Source organism: Lactuca serriola, chromosome 1, assembly GCF_051521515.1.
Source record: "Lactuca serriola cultivar US96UC23 chromosome 1, Lser_US96UC23_V15, whole genome shotgun sequence".
Taxonomy (NCBI): Eukaryota; Viridiplantae; Streptophyta; class Magnoliopsida; order Asterales; family Asteraceae; genus Lactuca; species Lactuca serriola.
Window position 1 is genome coordinate 121,022,492 of NC_136408.1, and position 9,503 is coordinate 121,031,994.

The following is a 9,503-nucleotide window of genomic DNA, read 5'->3' on the forward strand; positions in this document are numbered from 1 at the left end:
CCCTCCAATGACCCAGATCTGAAGTCAAAACTCCATATAACCCTTCACAAATCCGAAAATGGCTTAGAAAGCCCTAAAGATACTCAAAATCCAAGCCCTAAGGATGAATAAACACATGGAAGGCCAAGACAAGGGCATTTTACCTTGAATGAGCTGGAAATGGAAAAAAATCTCGGGATCTCCAAGCCCCAACTCGAACTCTCAAGCTTCCTTCCTCTTTTAAAGCTTCATAATCCACCAAAATGCACCAAAATGGCCTTAAGACACTCACACAAGGCTAGGGTTTCGAGATAATGATTTCTGGGAGTAATAGGGACTATGGAGGCTGAGATAAGTTGTTTAAATAGGGAACAAACCCTCAAAATTATGGTTTCACCCAAACACCACCTATTCGTCGAGTCGCTCTCCCAACTCGTCGAGTAGGTCATTTAAACTCCTCGCGGATCATGACTCTACTCAACGAGTTAGGCCACCAACTCGTCGAGTCCCATAGAAAAACATAAGAAATACTTGAAAGGAAGCATACCAGGGATCGGGTGTTACATAATGCACTTACTTCTCAATTTGGCGCATCTATATATAGGTGGCATGTCATCCCCAAAATGGTACATCCTTGCATCATGGAGCATCAGATGATGCTCCACTCTTTCTCAGATTCTCCATTCCCTTCATAGGTGCTCCAATCTTTTCTTAGGTGTTATGTTCTTTTCATTTATGTTATTTCCTTTATTAGATGTTCCGTTCCATTATTAGATGTTTCATTCCATTCTTAAGTGCTCTATTCTTTTCTTAGGTGCTCCACGGTCAATCAAGTGTTCCATTGAATTCTAAATACTAAATATGAGAGTTAGAATTGTTCAACTAAAATTTAACAATATCCACCTTGACTCAACGCCTTAGGAATTGCTTCAAAACATATAGGAATTTCTTTAACAAACATACATGATCCATCTTAGAGTTAAGGAGCCATTCTGGATGGGACATGTAAATATTTTCTTCTAAGTTTCCATAAAGAAGTGCAATTTTCACATCAAGTTGTTCAAGCTACATATCAAGTACACTCACTATGGCCAAAAGAACTAGAATTGTCTTGTGTTTCATGACCGATGAGAATACCTCATGATAAATGATTCCTTCGTTTTGAGAGAACTTTTGCCACTAACCTTGCTTTGAACCTAGTTGGTTCAACACCTAGAATTATTCTTAAGGACTTATGCTAGAGTCGTAAACCTTCTACCAATAAATAAGGTTACAAATGAAATATGGATTAGGGTTCTTCCCATATTAACATAGTTAAAAGTATAGGGTTGCAAGGCATACGTTCTTCATGAAGCCCTCAACAAGTTAGAACCTAGAGCAGTGGATGTTATTTTATTGGATATCCTATTGGATCTTTTAGGTATGGTTTAACAAACCTTCAGAGAACAAAGTATTTTTTTGCTAATTAAAGCACAGTTTTCCATGTAAGGGAGCTTATATCCATAGAGACCCATGAATCCAAATTTATCTTGAAGTAATTCAAGAGTTAATGAATAAAGAACTTGATGTTGGCACCAGTTCTTAAATAGAGGTTAAAAAACATGCCAGGTTTTAACAAAGGGAAATTTAACATCCCCCTTCGACACCCAACCTAGAATTGCTCTCGCTCGTGCTCGTTTATCTATAAAGTTCTTATGGGATATGTTGCCTACAACACTTTAAAACATGTGTGAAGAGGAAGATATCCACACCCCTTTAAGGAATGTTTCATTCTCCTTCCCAGCCGATGTGGGATCAGGTGCAACCCACCTTCACCTCTTTTATAGGGTTCGACGTCCCTTTCTTGCACATCAAACAAACAGCCCTAGGCTATGATACCACTGAAGGGTTTTGAGCACTACATCATTCCTATGGTGTACATGCAAACCCTAATAGCTTTTGGATCTAGTTTGTCTAATAAACATGCAATTGAATATCCAAAGCTATAAACCCTAGATCTATCATGTAAGAACTGAAATAAGGGTTTAGTAATTACCTTTAGTTATTATATAGCAACAACAATCAATCCCTGGCTTCATAAAGCTTAGTGCCTCAAGTGTTGCACCTCTAATGGAGTCACAAACACCAAGAGCAACAACAATGATTAGGAGAAGAGAAGAGGCACTCAGAAACGTCTGGAAACCCTAATCCAAGTGTTAGTCATTTTTTGGTGCCTAAGGGTTCCTTATATACTTAGGCTATTAGGGTTATCAACCTAGGAAACCCTAATCTGACTGCTTAGGCCCTAAGCAGCCCATGGACCCCCTTAGAATATCCCTTGGACGAATTCCTTATGGGCTTCCCATATAATTCGTCCAACCTATTATTCTTAAGTGATCCATAGCTCAATTGCAATCATCTTATAATTACAATTCTAGTCCCCTTAAGTTTAATTAATCTCTTTTAGCCACAAAATTAATTCTTAATTAATTCTTGACTAATATTAATTAAACAATATGATTTCTCCTTTAATATATTATTCTCATAATATATTAATAAATCATAATTAATCCTCTCTCTTCCTATAATTCATCCTACATATTGCTATGGTGAAGGCAACCCAAAAGGACCATGCTCATAATTGGGTCAAGCACATACCAAAATAGTTATGGACTTAGACACTAATCCAACAAGTTCTACTTATTATGGGTTAGTGGTGATATGTTTGATTTTGTCCTTCATCATGTCGCATATTTCTCACTAATAATGGTGTTGGCATTAGTGTTGGAAGGTGGTCTTATGCTTAAGGTGTGTTATATTAGATGTGATTTAGATCTATTGAGTTCTGGTTGGTTTAGCTTATGAGCCTAGTTTTGGAACCCTTGTGTTGGTGATTGAAAATTCTGGCATTCAAAGGGACCTCGACTCGTGTTGAAGAAATTGGATTTGGAGAACTCACAAGGGTTTTGAAGGGTGTTATAAGGTATGTATATATACTTGTATACTTCTTATAACATACTTATATTTTTAAAAGTATACTTTTATTTCAGAGCACTTCGGCCCCTTAGCGTTTATAGTTGTATACTATGTAAGGTTCGACATACTTAGTTCACTATAAACAATAGCTTTGATACCAATCTGTCACATCCCCAAACCGAAATGGCGGAAACGTTCGGGGGTGGAGGACATCATGTACAATATCATAACAATTGCATCATAGTAATCAAAGTAACCACAACCATTACATTGAAATATAGATATTTACATCTGTTTGATACATAGTTTGTATACATCAAAAGTATAACAAAATATAAAAGACATGACTCTATACGCTTCGTCTTCTCAAAAGCCTACGGGAGTACCTATCTACTGATTTCCTGAGAATACAAGCGATTTTGAAAGAGTATCACATTAAGCTGGTGTATTCATAAAAATGTTTTGTAACGTAAACTTGTCATTGAATCTGTAAAAATGTTTGTATGCTTCCCAAGAAAATCCAATATTTTCTAACATATATGTTTGATATTGTGTTCTGTAGTAGTGTATAATGTATTAGTTCGTATGCCTGGTTACCACCAGCTGTATTGTATATCGTTGTTTTGTATGAAAACCATGGCTATCACCAGTAATGTATAGATTGTTTTGTTTGAAAACCTTGGTTACCACCAGTATGTATAGTAGTTTCATCACTTAAAATAAAACCATGTATTGTATCCCCTGGAATCCTCCAGTGTAATGTATAGTAGTTTTATTAATTAAAATAAAACTAGTGAAGAATGAAATCCTGTAAACAAAGGTTAGTTTATACTATTATAAACAAAGTTGTAAAAATCGCTTGACGGTAGCTCGACGGTCGACTGGTGTTAAGGGATTAATCGGTCTTGGCGGGGATTAATCGATGATTAATCGTGGACCATAAATTATTAATAAAATATTAATATATCTTAAGAAAAACCAAGTACTTCAAAATTAGAAAATAAGAAAAATTGTAATTTGGAAATATGAAAATCTGAACATTTTGGTATAATATTTGAAATTTTGAAAATTTAAAAATTTTGGAGTAAAAAAAGAAAGTTGGTTTTTTGAATTGTTTTTAAATTTTTTAACCTTTTTTTTGACTTTTTTGACTTTTTTCGATTTTTTTGACTTTTTTTTACTTTTATTGACCGATTAATCCCGCCAAGGCCGATTAATCCCGCCAAACCCGATTAATCCTAAATTTCCGATTAATGCCCTAATCCTCGACGGTTAGAGAACGCCAAGCGATTAATCCACGATTAATCGTCGCTTAATCCCGATTTCTGCAACCATGATTATAAGTCGTGTAACCATGCTTGATATGACTGATGACCTCTGCGGCGTTCTTCAGGCGTCGGACAGTACGATATTTGTCACCCCAGGCATGCCTGTCTAATTATAGCTAGCAGTTTAGGTGTGGGATTGTCAGTCCCGAATAGATCTATTCACAAATCTCATGCTCTCCCTCCAATAGACTATGGTTACACTAAATGATAGCATTTATTTCGTACCCCAGAGGGTACAATTGGAGAGATGTCTCACAATCCTTTATTAACTAGTTTACGTGTAGTTTTGTATTGTTATCTTGTATTTGAATCCGTTTGTATACTTTGTAGAGTAATAATAATTATACTTAAATAATTATTTAGTGTTGTACTCTTGAAATCCGAAAATAGTAATGTATAAGCTCTGATTTTTTAAAACTGTGCATTGTAATCCCAAAACTATACCTATTATAGTTTGCATGTGTGTTAAGTACTCGGTTCATGTATTGATCTGAAAACTGTGCAATTATAGCTGTAAGTTGGAAACTTCCCATATGCTCAACATGTTTCTAAAGGGATAAAATATCTAAATATTTTATAAAATATGGAAGTCTTTTGGTTGTATCATTTGCATAGGTTTTAAACCTGTTGAAATTTTTTGGTTTAAGTTTACAAAAATCATTTGTATTTGGCCTGTATTCTCCCCTTGAAAAGGTTAAAAATAGTAAAAGCATAGGTGTATGAACTCACTATTGGTTGCATGAAGGTGTCGAACTATGAAACTGAAATGAGGACCCTCGAGTTGTTGTACGCGGAATTAACGGAATCCTAATAATAATAATTAAACACATATATTCATTTTATTAGCGAAACCATTAATTATAGTGTTGGAAAACACTTTCTTTTGGTTTAGGAATGTTACCGAGACTGATGAAGTGGATGGAGGGTTTTTGGTTTCCAAAGTGTTCACGATCGTACACGGTTCACGGGCGTGAACAGTTCTTGGCGTTCTTGGTGAGGATTTGGAGGGTTCACGGTCCTTGAATGGTTTGTGGCCATGAACAGATTTATGCCCTTGAAGATTTGAAGATTTCAAGGATTCACGGTCGTACACCCTTCAACGGAGGTTTGCTGATTCGGTGAAAAACACGTATTAGTGGCTCCACAACAACACCCAAAGGTGATTTTTGGAAGAAAATTAGGAAATCTTGAGTTTGTGGTTGGAAGATTAGAGAAAAATATAGATGAGTTTTCGGCCAGAAAAGTGTAAATGAGGGGTAGGAACACGTATATATAGGCTGGGTTCATGGTTGGAGGTGGGGTCCACCCAGCCGTGAATGGTTTACGGTCGTGATCAGGTTCACTGCCGTGAACACCAATAAGACCGAATTTTGCCGATTTCGAATAAAAACTCGGGTTTTCGTGTAATTTTGGTTCCAACTCTTATATAAAATTTAATTAAATAAAATTTAAAAATTTATTTAAGGGAATAGGGCTAACATTAACGAAAAAAGTTTGGGTTGTCATTGCTAACATACTATAACATAATCCAATGGACCGACAATGTTTTCGACCCGCAAGTATTGTGAGGAGATTCACCTGAACTACTTATTAGAAGCTAAACTTCTACCTCAACAACAGAACAACCAACACAAGCTTCTTAAAGCCAAATCGAATCAATCCTTAGCTAAAAGCTCAAATCTACTCAAGTTTGACTAAAAGTCAAACTAGTCAAAAAGTTAACAGTCAAAGTCAAACATTCAACATGCAGACTATTGCCACGTCGTGGCCTTCCTTGGCCATGTTTTGACCGTGCTAGGACAAAACAGGCAAGGTTTCAAACTCTGCCACGCCTTGGTCACCTTCGCCACACTTTAGGAAACTATCTGAAGGGCCATTTCTCACTAAGAACTTAATCCTTACAGATCTAAATATGAAACTTCATATCTACTCCTTCTCAATGACTTAATGGATAAAGTTTCCAACTTTATCCATTAGGACTTCATGCAAAGATAAAATCATGAGCCCTAAGTCCAATAAGCACTTAATATGACCAAAACTCAAACATGGGATCAAGAACACTCAAGCTAAGACCTTTTTCTCACTAACTTAGAAGTTCAAGACCATGAGAAAACCATATCAAGCTCTGGAGTTCACCAAACTCCAAGAGCATCCATGAATTAGACCAAAACATCAAAAAATGGGCTCAAACATCAAACAAGAAACACAAAGGTCAAGATATGAACTTTATACCTCCAATAACTCAGAAATGTGGAGAATATGTTGGATCTAAGCTTGTTCCTTACATCCTTGCACCATGATGAACTTCTTTCTTCTTCAAGTTTCAACAAAAAGAAGACTTTAACCTCAAGACCAAGAGACCAAGCTCATTTCCATGGAAGAGAGGCTAGGGTTTCTAAATGAAGGGATGGAGGCTGAAGAAGATTGCCTAGAATGGGGGTTAAGATGCTTAAATATGGGAGCAACCTTAAAACTATGTGTGCTTGAGCCTCAATAGTTGTCATGCCTTGATGGCCTTACATTACGTCGTGTTGGCTCCATAATACATGCGTCCCTTTCAACATTGCCACGTCGTGGCACAAAGTTTTCTTCAAAACTCCATCTATAGTCATTGACGACAAAAAGGCTTCCAATTTGGAACACGAGTGTTACAATTAAACAATATAACAATAATTAAATACAGATAATTTAACAACAATTAAATAAAAAATAATAATAAATGAGAAAAATGGAAATTTCATATAATTTTTTTTATATAAACAATCTCCACAAAATATTGGAAATTTATTTATAAACATTAATAGCAGGTTTGTAGGTTTTTACATTAATATCATAAGTATATATCAATTAAGGAACTGTTTGACATGATCTGAATTTTTAAAAGGTCTGAATTTCTAAGAGGGTCTAAATTTTTAAGATCTGAATTTTTAACATGATGTTTGGTTGGACCTTCTGAATTTATGTACTGAATTATAAAAATGACTATTTTACCCTTCGTATTATTTTATACTGAATTCAATGTTTATTTTTATAAAATAATTGAACCAATTCTTTCGATAGTTAAAAAAAAATATATAAACATCATACAAATTCAAAATTAAACATACAAAATTAAACAAAAATCTAAATAAAAACATTTAGGATGACAGTGTCATTAAAATAATTGAACTAATCCCTTCACAAAGCTTATTCCTTCCCTGTAAACCAATGGGGGAAAATTTCATTCACCAAAATCTAAAAACAAGGCACCAAAAGTTAAATTTAACACTAAACACATGAGAAAATTCCACAAAATTAAACAATAAACATAAGAATCTCATATCAGATGCAAATTTGTAACCAAACATCATTACAATGGACTATTTATTCAAAGTTATATCACCATAAACCAATTGTTCATTAAATTTCTTTCAACTATGAAGTATTTTTGTATTCTTTGATAAAAAAAAAACTTAAACTTGCAGCTACAATGGAATCAACCTTCTAGCAAGCATGTGCATAAGAATAGAGTAGAATAAGCAAACAATCACAATGGTGATGTGGATGTTGAGCAACATTATAGTGGCATTGGTCGAAATGGGAGCCTGTAATAGTTTGTAATGTTCTTGAAACTACTTGGGTTGAGTTAGGAACCCATGGTTATGGGGAAATCGATTTCAATTCAGAAAACCGATCGTAGAAAATTTGCAATTTTAGAAAACTCAATTTCAAAAACTCGATTTCAAAAAAGTTCAACACTATTAGCAAAAAAACGAGAGAAACAGAGCGGGAGAAATACAAACCTGTGGTGGAAACGGCCGGAAATGGTGATTGGTAAGGTGGCGATTGCCAGAGATGGCGGTGGTAATGATGGTTGTCGGCTATTCTCCGGCTATTGGTGGTGAGGGTAGAGGGTGAGAAAAACAGATTCGAAAAAGAACGAGGTTTTAGGGAGGCGCAGGCAGCGACGTTGGAGGAGGCGGAGGTTCTAGTGAAGGCGGTGACCGGCCGATGCAAGAGTGGTGGAGGGTTACAAGTCGTCGGAGATGACTGGGAGGGGAAGCCGTGTCGTGAAATAGAAAAGATGGGAGGGAATATATTTTGGGCAAAATAGGAACACACGTTACTTTTTTTTTTTTTTTTGGATATGAACTTATCTCTATAAAATTAAAAGGCATTTTCAGATTAAGAGGTAAAAAAATAATATACAACCAAACACTCTACATCTTAATTTTTGAGAGGTTGCCTCTTAAATTTTCAATTAAGAGGCTACCAAACAACCCCTAAATACCATTATTTTAAAAACCTTTTGAGTTGTAGTTATTTAATGATAAATAACTAAGTATCATAACTTTTGAATTGTAGTTCTTTTAACGCTAAATAACTAAGTATCATAACTAGCAATTAAGTATCATAAGTAAAAAAGTTTTTGAGAGTGGTGTAATGTTAAATAAATTTTAAGTAGAATTCAAAGAGTTGAAATAATGCGGTTAATCAATTTATATTATATATTAATGTAATTAAATACATATATTAATCGTTAACTACATGAAAACATTTTATTATTATTTTTACCAACATGAGAAAATAGAAAGATAATTATTTATAAATGTGACTATTTTCAAGGGGAAGTAGTTCATGGAAGAGAACTGATTTTAAAATAAAATATTATTAAAAACATATTCATATAATATTATACAAATGTAAATTACGTCATTAATTTATTAAATATTTACAAATTCAATTTTTATCATAGATTTTGGTTTTAATTTATAATTTTGTATAAAATTTATTTTATAATTTTATAAAGTACATTGAAATTTTATTTATGCTTATTGGACTGAATTATTATTTTAATAATATGACTTTTCGATCCTCACTTAATGATTATTTATCGTTTAAAAGTGTTAATCATGAAATCATAAATTATATCATTTTAAGCCAAAAAAGCAAAAAATGATTCAAAACAATTCATTTATAAAAGGAAATATTAATGTTATATGAAAAGTATGTTTTTTTATTTTTTAGTTTTGATGTATTTATATAATTGTGTTTATTAATTGACTGTTTATATATACTTTATTTCAAAAATATAATTATATTATTGTGTGTGAGTTTTGGGTGAGAAGTTTAGATTGGATCTAAAGTTTTAGGGGGTGTTTGGCTTAGCTTTTCACAGCCAAAAGTCCTTTTTGTAAAAGAAAAAAAACAAAAAGATGTTTGGCAAACTAGGAACTTTTGGAGTTTTAATACAAGAATAAG